This window comes from Musca autumnalis, unplaced genomic scaffold (assembly GCF_047663935.1).
Source record: "Musca autumnalis isolate F117 unplaced genomic scaffold, ASM4766393v1 scaffold_4, whole genome shotgun sequence".
Classification (NCBI taxonomy): domain Eukaryota; kingdom Metazoa; phylum Arthropoda; class Insecta; order Diptera; family Muscidae; genus Musca; species Musca autumnalis.
This window is the reverse complement of record NW_027411977.1, coordinates 104,264,937-104,278,775: the sequence shown is the minus strand read 5'-3', so window position 1 is coordinate 104,278,775 and position 13,839 is coordinate 104,264,937. Positions and strand designations below refer to the sequence as shown.

Here is a 13,839-nt window from a genome sequence, read left to right as displayed (position 1 = left end):
GATGGCCATGTCCAAAAAGGATATTTGATTGTTGTATTTGTTTTCCTCTTGGTATTATCCTTCAACCATTCTGAATTATCTAACAATGACGGTTGTTGCTTTTTTCGTTTCTGGTTGGACATCATTCGACACACAATTTCTGTTATAACTCTAGTCTACAAAAGTTGTAAGGGGCTAAAAATGAGGCAACATAAAAAAAAACTTTTATTGACAAATATATATTTAGTAAGCAATGATGCCAAGAAAATATTGAAAATAAGACTTTCTTTACTAAATAGTCGAAACTATAAAAGAGTTTGTAGCTTAGTGCCCACATGTTTTTTTGAGAATGAAAGTAGCTACAACAACAATTTACACTCCATTTGAATGTTTGTAATGTCACCAGCTCTAGGCTTTATTCCTTCAACATCCAAATCCATGACACATCTCTAACACAACCGTCATTCAAGCTAACGCTTCTTTAGATTGTTGAAACATTCAAAATATGCTACGAAAAAAGAAGCTTCAATAAAAAGGCAAGGAAACAAAACAGGAAACCCCAACAAATGCAAACCAAGCTAGTCAAATAAATGTGGGTTGAAGTGTTGTCAAGGCAATAAATAAAAATTCAACCAAAGTAAGATAAATAATGTGACAAAGGTCAAATAAATCTTCTCCTTTGCATTGAGATGTCATGTTACATACACACACATACAAGTTGCCTTCAATTGACAAACCGAACACAAAAAAAGTTCTACAGCATCATCAAGACCAACCGTTTGTTATATGACCGAAATATAAAAAAACGGAATAAGAAAACACATACAAAACAAAATACAGAACAAACCTAAAAACTAAGAGGGGAAACGCTTAGAAAAAAATTGCAACACCTCGATAAAAAATCCTGAGAACAATTTGGATAAATTTCTGAACTTTTGCAAGAAAACACATTAAGGGCATAATGTTTTAACATCCCACCACAACATCCCACGGTAGCAAAACATACACCTGTGACTTATCACCCCCATGTTCCCACTTTTTTTGTGCTCCGCTAAGCATTCTAAAAGTCTTTTGGCTTGTGTTCATTTTGGTTAACTTTGGAAGCTTTGAAAATGACATTCCGAAAAAAATATTTATATAATCTTATCCACATATTAGGGTAATCTTCTATTTTATTATATCCTCTACCATTGTAATTAAGACTGTTTTTCCGTTTGTAACGCATTGAAATATTTAATATAAAGTATACATATTCTTGATCAGGATAAAATTCGGAGTCTATCTAGCTATGCCCTTCTGTTATTTGATATATTTCCATTTTAGATATTTTGAAGATATTATCTTTCAATGATCGCAAAACTTCTCCCACTGTCTACCGTTCGATTTCAGGTATATACATAATTCTGATCGAATAAGCTATAATTTAGCGTTTTAGCATCCTAGTGTTCAAGTTACTTCTCCGCCTAAAATTGTGGGTGCCGTCAGATTTCAGGTATTTCAAAGAATTTATCTACATTTTCGGCCTAAATTGGTTGTAATTTGTCATTTTGAGTTCAAAGTAAAAAAATTATTTTGAAAAATAAACGTTGACGGTTGGTACTAAACCACTTCCGCATGAATGTTTTACAATTTAAATTTCTATATAAGGGAATAATATTTGATTGGAGGGTATTATGGTATTTTCCCCAGACCATGGGAAGAGTGGTAGAAGATGGCAACTCTGTTAGTATAACAAATGCAAATTCTTCCAAAAATGACACTAACATGCCCTAAAAAGCAAATTTAAGTCAAAAGTACAGGTAATTAAAACCGATAACACTACAATTGTTAATAATATTCCGTTGTTGCTCTTGTTTTAAAAATTGAATTAATGCGTAAACCTGGATTTGTTGCTTTTGATATGCGCAACACTGTATGTCCGATTTCGATGAAATTTGGAATGTACGACTGAATTCGTTCTTGAAGTAAATATGCGAAATAATATGGAAAGCGGTCTAGATTTAGAAACATTTACATTATTGCTGCTCCAAAGATGCTATATATGCCCGAAGAAATTAAGAATGTGTTACTGAATCCGGTCAAGAAATAAATGTGCCAAATTATATCGAAATCGATTCAGATTTGGATAAAGCTCCCATATATACGTTCGGATGATTTGAGGAATTTAATGCCCGGTCGAACTTAACGCTTTTTACTTGTTTTAATTTCAGTTTCCTTTTTTTAGAAAAAAAATATTTAAAACGTTATAAAACTTTTTGTTCATCTAAATGAATTCCATTCAATTCTCAAAATCCTATGCAATTTGTAGAGTGTCATCTACTTCAATGGAGTTCTCAGGATGTTTATTTCATCCAATAGAATTAAAATCACATACATATTTTTTAATATTTAAACCGTATCCAATCGAATGGTTGATAGTATTCACTTAAAATAGAACGAACATATTTATAACTACATTCATAAATCTATACATATACATTAGGGTGGCCCCAAAAACGACCAACATTTATTTTTGAAGAACCTAACACCTAATTTTTTCCATTTGAAGCAAAAACCTTATATATGAAATTTTATGGCGATCGGTTAATGTTAACCCGTGCCACCAGAGGGATCTTTGTTTCCATAGTAATTTGTATGGGGCCGAAGGTGTATTTTCACAAAAATTCTCTAAAATCCGCATTTATGGTCCAATCGATGAACATTTTCCAGTTAATTGTTGTGGCTAAAAAAAGAATCCTACCAACAATTGAAAATCGGATCAGACTTCGATATAGCTACATAGGGCTCCAAATAGGTAAAATCGCCCTACCGTAGCTATATTAAAAATCCCATCCAATTTTCACAATTTTTGCAGGATTCGTTTTTTAGCCACAGATCAGAAATTCGGATTTTAGAGTTTTTTTTTTTTGTTTTAAGTGTGGCATAAACAAACGCTTTAACATCCTCGTACACTCGTCGTAAACAACTATTGAAGCGGTGCATATTCTATCATCCATGCATGTAGCATGGAGCAATTCACACACCCATATACATATGTACATATATAATAAATAGTATATATGCTATGTTTGCACTGCACATCTTTTGAGAGAGTGTGAATGTGTGTGTATTTATTGTGCAACAATTAGCAATTTCAAATATACAAACTCTCATAAGATCTGTTATCGGGCTCACACACCCTTATGTGAATACAACCAAACAAAATAGAGTGGATTGCGAATAAAGAATAAAAGGTTAAAAATTTAAAAAAGATTCATCCATACATATGTACATATCGACACCTCCAAATAATAGTATGCTAAGTCTAAAAAGTGAGTTTTGCAGGAGAAGCTCTCAAAGTTTGGAAATTTTTTTGAACTTCAGTACTATGCTAAGTCAATATTTGTTTATAACTTCTGTTCGGATTGACCGATCGTTACCAAAATTACACAGAATTTAAGTAAAAGGACGTTCGACACCTCCAAATAATAGTTTGCTAATTCTGAAAAGCGAGTTTTGCAGGACAAGCTCTAAAAGTTTGGAAATTTCTTTGACCTTCAGTACTGTGCTAGTAAATATTTGTTCATAACTTCTGTTCGGATTGTGCGATCATTACCAAAATTTGACAGAATTTAAGTTAAAGGACGTTAAATATAAAAATGTAAAGACCTTGAAAACATGCTAAGTCGACTTAGCATACTATTGTTTGGAGGCGTCGATATGTAGGTAAAACATTGTTTTATACCTAGAGACCTATTCTAAGATTTTTGAAAACTGAATTTATTTTATGATACTTGGCACTTTGGATTCTTAGTGAGTTGACAATTTTATTGAAAAAATATTTTATTTGTAGACGCTTCATGAGGCAGGGGTGTACTATATCAAGCAATGACCTGGAACGACAATGACTTAATTATGTGCGGTGACATAACTTCCAACGGATATAACTCTCAAATCTATTTTGGGAGTAACGTTTTCACGTATGACTTTACATTTTAGGAATTTATGCGGATTTAAATTCTTCAAATGGCCGGGATTTGAGACGTTAACCCTTCAAACACTTTGGTCCCAGTCTGCGACAACAATTCAAAAATCAATAGCAATCAATTACAATGTCAAAGCAAAAACGTTTCAGAAACACATCAAATGACCTAAGAGGTTCATTGAACAATCTGCAGTCTATCTCTTTATACTAAGTTTCACCTAATATGATGATCAAACTTAACCCACCGTGAAAAGTATTACCAGTATACAAAATATAGGTCCCAAATAATCTTACTATCCCTGTTTAAGATTTATTAGTTTATGACTTTATTTTCACATATTCCCTTGCAATTCGGTAACTTTACGTGTCATATTCGGATTGGACCTATATTGATCGTTTCCTGTGTGGCGTATTTCTATCCATTGAGAATGTGGCTGAACCTTCATCATTCTCAAAATCCGAACTATATCAAAACGTGAATCACTTATACCTACCGTTCTCTACAGAAATGTTTTCTGTCCCCAACAAAGAGAATATACCAAATTTAAGCGATTTATTTTACCTATAACCTTGAAGGTTTCGAAAATCGGACGATACCGTTATACGGAGGCTCTATTATATGTGGATCCAGCAAAAAGTTTGCCTCCAAAGAGGCAGTTCAATGATATCTACATGTTATCTGGAAGTGCATCAAGTTATGAATTTTCACTCATGATTTTTACAAGAGCCTGACTACGGAAAGAGGCACTCCATTGCTCTGCATTTTAACTGACCCTTTGGCACTGCATTTTAACTGACCCTTTGGCACTGCATTTTAACTGACCCTCTGGCACTGCATTTTAACTGACCCTTTGGCATTGCTTTTTAACTAACCCTTTGGGGTAGAATAGGAGCCAGTCCAAAGCACGTGTTTTGATATAGGCATTCTGCGGAAACTGTACAAGACATTACAAAATATGCCAGAACAAATAAAATGCATTATTTGTGTAAAACAAAAATATTAAGAACTTTATTACATTAACACAAATTATGAACATTCTCCATTGAATTCAATCGCAAATATGCGTGTTTCCTCCGCTCTCCATTTAATCCAAGCTGAACTGTTTTTGCTTCATCTGCTAAATCTTCCCATCACCAGTTACGATTTCGACATGTACTCCAACAGCACTCCATTCGGAAATTTTCTCCTCGTGAGTTACCGGAAAATGTTCACAAATTAAATATTATTTATTTAAATGTAGCGAACGGAGTGCCTTTTTCACGACTCCGTTTGGACTGCATCCGGATGCTGTTAAATTGTGGGGAATTGGAGTGTCTTTTTCACGACTCCGCTGAACTGCATCCGGAAGTTGTGAAAATGTGACAAGTGGATGTGATTCTTTGGATTGCATCCAAATGCGGTTAAAATGTGAGGACTGGATTGCCTTTTTCACGACTCCGGTTGAACTGCATCAAAATATGCCGTGACAGAACTAGTCCACATTGCACTACTTCCAATTTATTTTGCTGGGGATATATACTATTGTTGGTCAGCAGAGAAAAGGCGACATTAACTCCTATGCACGCGTGCATACCCTGCAAGCAAAAACTATCGCGGAAGTGACTTAGGCGTGTCGCCCAGGGCGATGAAAACTGTCGCGGCGATAGTCGCAGAAGTCACCCTGAAGTGACCTCCGTTGTGAAAAAATGAACCAAGCCGGCGAGTCGTCTTGGAAGTCACTCCAGCGACACTTCTAGAAGATCATTTCCGCGATAGTTCTAGAAATTAAAAAAAAAATATTTTTTTCTATTTATTTTTATTAATTTTTTTTCTTAATTTTGTTATGTTTATTTATTTTTTTCTTTTTCTTCTCTTTTAGAGAAATCATTCTTTGCAATTTCCGCCTACATTAATTTTGTCATTTTAAAAATGTGATGTTTTGTTGCCTGACTTGGGAAGCGCACCCGGACCTCCAGAGTGCAAAGCGAGTATGCTTACCACTGCACCACCGCCTCATATAATCATCAGATAGAAAATGTTCTATATTTGTTCAAATGTGTTGAATCATTAAATAAATGTAAACAATCGCCTTGGAAGTCACTCAGAAGTCACTCCGAAGTATCGGCATACGCGATAAATCGTAATCACTATAAGGCTATAGAAATTGTTTGTGTAATTCACCAACGATCTTCCTTGGCATGTCTCAGGAGTGACCTCTTAGGCGAGGGAGTGCGAAACGCACTTCCAATTGTTGGCAGGGTAGGCATTTGTGTTACTTGCGCTTACGCAGCTTGTGTGGGTATAGTTTGTGTGTAATGGTGGTTTTGGGTTCTGTTGCTAATTGCGTAAGCAGCCATTGCTTGTCCATCAGGGATCTATACCCACAATTCTCTAATGAAACAATTCACGTCCTTAGCGAAGACTAGATGTCAAATTTTAGCCATTTAAAATTTAAATAAAAATTTTATAATACCGAAGATTGAGCGGTACCGTTCAATGGGGTCTATATGTAAACTAATAGCGGAAATTCTCCACAGAAATGTTTGATACCCCGACGGAGGCTAAATAGCAAATGTTAACCATTTTGGTTAGATTATGTTACAAGACCTTCAAAATGCTGAAAATCGGGAGGTACATTTCGTAGCGATGTATCAAAACGTGAACATATTTCCAACGAATCCTAAAAAAAAAAAAACAAAATAAATCCATCTAAAAACCAAAATAAATCCCAGGAGGGATTGTAATGTCGGTGACCAACATTACACTGAAAATTTTGATGTTATGGTCAGGAATTTAACCAGAGACCTTCTGAGTACCAGGCGGACGTGCTCACCACTGCACTACGGTGTCTTCATTGTCCTTTCGAAGATGTTGTGTAAGTGGCCAAAACCTTCAACGTTTCCAGAATCGAAATGTACAGTTATATGAGGGCTATATCAAACCGTGGACAACCAACGAAGAATAAATACCAAAAGATTCGTGTTACCGTCGTGGTCTAGTGGACAGGTATCCCCTACCCAGTCACGTTAGGAAAGATCTTCATGATTTGGAGAGTGAGGTCTAAACGTATAAGCGAAAACCACTTGATCAACGACACTTTCAACAAGGCTTGAATAGCATTCACACTAATATTGTTGCACCGGAAGTCCAAAGGTAAAGTGTGAATACCGTACTCCGAAAACAAACTCCATATATCGCAACAGAAGAACGCCAGCTGTCAAGCCAAATACCAGTGGCTTTAGCCAAGTTAAAATTCGGATGATGCAGCTGGCAGCTGCCTCAAATAGTATTGGGCCCGAATTGATGGTACGATACCCAACACATGCATGCATGTGTCCCCTGTGTGTTTGTGTCTTTGTTTAAATCCCTGGCTAATTCCACTCACCTGTCTCCTGATTCTAAATGGTTACAGAATTTTTGAATCTGAACGCAGAAGAAGCGAACCAGATAACTGGAAAAGATATACGAACAAATATATTTGTGTTGCTACAACAACAACAGCCAAATGTTAGCCATTTCGGTGGAATCATGACGGTCTAGGATCGATGAAGCCCATTTTCAACACCAAACATCCTAGGAGTAATACAAACTTCTGTCCAAAATGAATGCACTCGGGTATATTTTTCATATATGCAGAACAAGTTCGAAGATGGGCTGCATGGGCCAAGTTTTTGTATTTAACAGTACATTTTTGGTATTTTGAGGTCTTTAGGTACAATTTTTAACCGAAAAAGCTGTAATTTGACATTTGAAGTTCTTAGGAATAGAACCTTCCAACTTTCTGTATTCTGAGGGGTTTAACTAAATTTCTTGACCGAACTACCCGTAAGTTGACATTTGACATCCTAGCTGTCACAAAACTTCTCCGAACATATCCGTTCTAAAATTGTCAACGTAGGCCCATATGTTGGTGTAGCCCCGTATAACGGTACCTCCCGCTTTTCGGTATTTTGAGGGGTTTAACTAAATTGTTTGACCGAACTACCCGTAATGTAAAATTTGAGGTTCCCAGTTGTCACAAAACTTCTCCAACAAAAATTGTCAACATAAGTCCATGTTTTGGTATAGCTCACATACAATAGTACCTCCCGATTTTAGGTCTTTTGGTGATTTTTGCTACATTTATTGACCGAACTACCTGTAATTCGACATTTGAGGTTCCCAGTGGTCACAAAACTTCTTCACGAAAAATTGTCGACATATATAGGTCCAATGAAAAGGTACTTAACGATTTGTTAGCTCTTCATTACTTGAACTCACTTCGTTTTTAAATAGATGTCGATTGTTACATGTATATTTAGGATTTAATATTAGTTATTTATGCTGTAGAGTGTCAACTAAATATGTACGGGCCTCTGACGAATATTTCGATGTGTTACAAACGGAATGACAAAGATAGTTGTACCCTACAGGGTATAAAAATACAACTGGAAATATTGAAGTTTTTCTGTAATTTGTCGCTTTGATTCTGTAATTTGTCGGCATTGTTTTTGGATCTTTTTTCGCATGATAGACCATATTATGCTGGTGAATTTACAACAATATCTGTATATTATTTCTAAGACCAAACATTCATTCCCTGTGTTTCGCATACACCCAAACAACAATCAAACTATTTTTCTTCACACCTAAGCATTATAAGAGAAAATAAATCCTTGAAAACTTGACCGTTGTCAAGGATTATAAGAAGAAAAAAGGGTTTACTTTTTTTCTTTTTCTGTTAAGTTAGTTATAGTACAGTTGTATTATGTATCCTTTTCGTTGTTACATCTTTGTCATTTCTTTTTATCCTTTAATATTTTATTGGCTTAGTCTTAAGCCATTTTTATTCTTTATTTCGGGGATTTTGAAAATATAAGATGACAACTTGTTTACTATTATTTTCGGTGCGATTTTTTTTTTGTAGTTTTTGTGCAGGGCCATTAAGAGAAATTTACAGCACAACGTTCATATAAACTTCTGGAGGGATATCGTTTTTTGAGGATATATTTTTGTTGTTGACACATTTAATGGTTGTTTAGGGAAAAAGACATGGATACGTAAAAATTTTTATCCGCAACATGCACAGTATGTTGGCCTTTTTCTGAAAATAATCTTTGTCTTGATTTGCATTAAGCAATTTTACTTGTAGGAATCGGCAGATTTTTTCAGTACTACATAGAATTTGAATGGATGTACATATATGAACTTCATGGGATTTGTATAGCTGTGCATATAGCTGTCCATTAAAAATATCCCCTTGTTTCTTCTTTTTTCAACATCATCATCTTGGATACCAAAAAAGCTATGTGTCATTCTCGAAACATTACCCATGGATGCCATAAAATTAGCAATGATAATTAGATGAATAGCATTTTCTATAACAAGTAAATCAACCTCATCATTTGAGGTAATTAAATAACATTAGTAGTAAAAGAATATTAAATACATGATTGAAAAGATAACTCCAGTTGTCAAAGGAAATATACAAGTAATACCGCATGTCTTAATTCTTTCTCCTCATACAAAAAGAAGTAAAGAAAAAAACACAAACAGACATTCATACACGTCCTAATAAAATTACTGCAAATCATTGCTTCACCAAAATAATCAATGACATTGCGTGGCAAAACATTAGTCGACTCAAAGGTGACGAAAGCAAAAATGAAATGAAACTATTCCAATAATTAAGGGATTTATGAGATTTCATCAGGTCGTTTTGCCACCTTGTCGTAGATGCTGATGATTATATTACTTTGGTAAATGGTGTTAAGCCTTGGCAGACTGAGGACAATAAATGACATGACGTTGGAAGAAAAGTCGTTTATTAACTTAGAACAAACACATGTGTATTTATGCATGTGTAAATACATGCATACACTACCAAATCTAATTGTGTTGTATTAGCTTTTACCTGTCGAGCATGGTATTGCTTTGTGAATGGGATAAATTTCAAGCGTATCGTGTTATTGAAAGTTGGACATTTATGCTTGGCCATTGCTGACATCAGCTCTTTTTATATCCTTCAGCATAACATGTACAGTTTCACAAACTTTCTTAACATATCGAAATATTCGTCGGAGAGTGCATACAACCAGATTCATCTGAATAGAACCAATTAATTTTACCTACAAATATTTTTATATGTGGAACTGTAAAATATATTTTTTTGGACGTATATAACAATCGAGCTAATATGTTTCACATATGTGTTGTAATGGTAATGTTTACTCGCTTTATGAATTGGAGTTATCTTAATCTCATATTTGTTGTTTTCAAATTTAAAAACAACAAGTTTAAAGTGAGATGTAGTTAAATTTAATTACTTTAGGGGATGGCAGAGAAGACTAGTTTCGTCCAATGCCACTTGGACTCATCAGTTCTCGTAGTTCTTTGTATTGAAACAAAGAACCCTTCTCCAATTTTATGACGACTCGAGCTTTTTGTTTTTGAATTTGAAAACAACAAATATGTGATTAAGCTTGACTTACCTACAAATAGTAAGTAAAACATACATCTCAACAAAACTGCCAAAGTGAATCTAAAAATTGGAATTATCTTTACCATATTTCCTCTCTTTTGGACTTAAAAACCCATCGAATGCAATCTGTTTAAAATTTTGTTGTTGTCGTGAAACTTTTGAACACAATTCAGTATACAATTTTGATTTTATTATTTGACTTTCTACCGATTTCTCCATAATAATATTTTTTAGAAGTCTAAATATCGATTTCATCACATTCCAATACCCCAATACATACATATTTTTCCGCTCGCTATTTATTGGCTGTGAACACTTTCCGTCCTTAGTTCTAATCAAGGTTCATTTTGTAAGGCTACCAAGAAAGCAATTACAGGCCTTAGTCTTCTTTTGATGTCAAAAGTGTTTGCAGCGAAGAATGCACCAAAGAGAATAAAAGAACGAAAACTTATTGGAAGAATACGAATTATGAAGTTGTACAATAATGTTTTTGGTTTTTAAACCAAAAATGTATTTTGACAGCAAAAGAAGATAACTTTCCCCAGAAATTTTGTATGTGCAGGTCTATATTTTGAAATAGCCCCCATAGAACGGTACCGCCCGATTTTGAGTATTTGCAATGTTTGACCCAGATTATTCATACCGAAATAGACCCCTTCAAAAAGGGCCCCTAAAATACGCTTTCTATTAGAAAGGGTCTATGCAGGGACCCTATCTTGTAGAAAGGGTCTATGCAAGCACCCTTTCTTGTAGAAAGAGTTTGTCCAAGCACCCTTTCTGCAAGAAGAAAGCACCTTTTCTTGAGGAAAGGCCCAATAGAAGCGCTCTTTTTCAGAAGGGGTCAATAAGAGAATTCTTGCTTGCAGAAAGTTCAATAGGGGCTACTGAAGCACCCCTTCTCCCAAAATGTGTTTATTTAAGCATCCTTTCTCTAAAAATGGTTTCCTGAAACGCCATTTTTCTCAGAAAGGATTTCTTGAAGCACCCTTTTTCTCAGAAATGGTTTCAATAAGCACCCTTCCTCTTACAAAGCGTTTCCTGAAGCACCATTTCTCTCAGAAAGGGTTTCTTTAAGCACACTTTCTCTTAGAAAGGATTTCTTTAAGCACCCTTTCTCTCAGAAAGGGTTTCTTTAAGCACCCATTCTCTCAGAAAGGGTTCCTTGAAGCACCCTTTCTCTCAGAAAGTGTTTATTGAAGCACGCCTTCTTTTAGAAATGGTTATTGAAGCACCCTTTCTATAAGAAAAGCTCTTTAAAAGCACTATTCATTCAGAAAGGGTCTATAGACCCTTGATATTACTTACAGAAAATTTAAGTATAGCTTTCTATATCCCCCACCATCATTTTAAGATATTTAAGATTTTAGTCGCAGTATCCTACCGAGTTCATTGTCAATTGGAATTTTGTGTTCCCAGAAGATAGAAAACTTACTTGCAAAAAACTATCCATATACATACATGTGTCTAATTTTATATATTTCGAGGGTTTTTTTTTTTGTCAAATTTTCGAACCAAGATTGCTGTAATTTGGTATGTATTTTATTTAGTCAGTTAAGATATTATTCTCCTGCAAGGAATTACACCATATACGTTAACTGATGAACAACAACAAGATTCGTTCTCTTCATTCTCATCTGCCGTTGTAATGCATAAAATATTTGAGCATGACTGAATTATACTTAACGTAGAGAAAGAGCTTAGTAGATACTAATTGTTTTTATTTCTTTGAATATTGTGGGGGTGGTATAAAAAGTTCGGCCCTTACTTGTTTTTATTTAGAAGCTTTTAGTTTAAACCGAAATTTCTAAAGTTTATTATTATTCTCCGTTTGTGTATAAAAGATTCTTAGAGAAATATATGTATAAGTATAATTCTATGTTATATAGCCCCCAAAGAAAGTGCCTCCTGATTTTCGATATTTCGAAGGTTTTAGTTATATTACCCAACAGAAGTACATGACTGAAATTTGGTGCTTAGTTTTCAATAGGGATGGTTATAAAATGATTCTACAGCGAATTCTCGATGTAGGTCCACGTTTTGGTATATCCTCCATAAAGCTGTACCGCCCGATTTAAGGCTATAATTTGACATTAAGGGTTTCCAGTGGTCATAAGAATAATCTATACAAATTGTGGACATAGGACAACCTTTTGATATAACTCCAATATACCGTTACCGCCGATTTCCGGTAATATAAATTAGGGCTATAACCAAAAAAAAAAAATACCACACCATGATCATGTCGGTAATATTATCATGATAACAAAAACGCGTTTTTACCCCGATTCGGCGCAAAAAGTTCCCGCACTAACAGCGATTTCTGACGGCCTTCTGATTATTTTTACAAAGAAAAATGTTGATTATAGGGTCTTTGATGAATAAGTCGATGTGTTACAAACGGAATGACAAATTTAATTATACCCTTCATATTACGGTGGAGGGTATAAAAATAACTGCAATAGAAAACTTGCATGCTATCGATGCGGGAACTTGTTTAACAATGCATTTCTTCATATTTTTTCATGGTCTACACGGCTATGTGGCAATGTTTTGATATTTGTTAAAAGTGCAGAAAAGCAATAACTCTAATGTACATAAATATACATTTCCATTTTTTATATATTTTTTTTTACATGCCTTAATCGGATTTAAGTAAACGTATGATATGTTAGAATACATGAATATACATACATATATGTTGGTATTCTTTTAAGTACTCAGTACTGGTAACAGACTAAAATTCTAGTATGTAGGAACACAAGTATTTATACATACATTTCTTCATTATTATACATATGTGTTTAAACATTAATGTACTCACCCTATCGCCTTTTTCTCCAGTCATTCCGGGATCTCCACGTTTACCTTTTTGTCCTGGTTGACCTCTTTCACCTTGTCTTCCCATTTCACCTTTCATTCCTGGTTCACCCTTGGGTCCAGGTGAACTGCTACGTAATGATCCCATTGAGTTGCCCATCAACGATTCCTGTTCATAGGCAAAGGACCAAGCAACAACAGCAAATGGCCACAAACCGTTATTTGGTATAACATACAAGTGGTCAATTCAATGACCATTTATACATTGATTCGGCAAAAAGCATAACAAATTATGTGGCATTGTACAACGAACGGTATGAAGGCATTGTTATGAAGTTTGATTTGTTTGTTGTCCAAGTTTTGTTCGATATGTTGACCCCATTTTAGAATAGACGAGAAATGATTTGCCATATTAATGGATGTTGTTTGATTTCCCGATTATGATTGTGTGTAGGCGAAGAATGTAAAAGGGGAAAAATGAGAAAAAAAATATGTTAGTCATTTGTTTGGAAAATAATTCATAATAAATTATGTTATTGCATCCATACATATGCGATTACACTTAGATATAGATTGATTAACGTCCCTTTTAAGGATAAATTAAATTAATTTTATATGAATTTTTAATCTTTAAACCAC

General features: G+C 34.6%; 1 pseudogene; it reads right to left on the bottom strand.

The window, feature by feature from the left end:
* Positions 1 to 13,839, bottom strand: part of LOC141403036 (uncharacterized) — a 1,250,555-nt pseudogene that overhangs the window by 696,110 nt on the left and 540,606 nt on the right.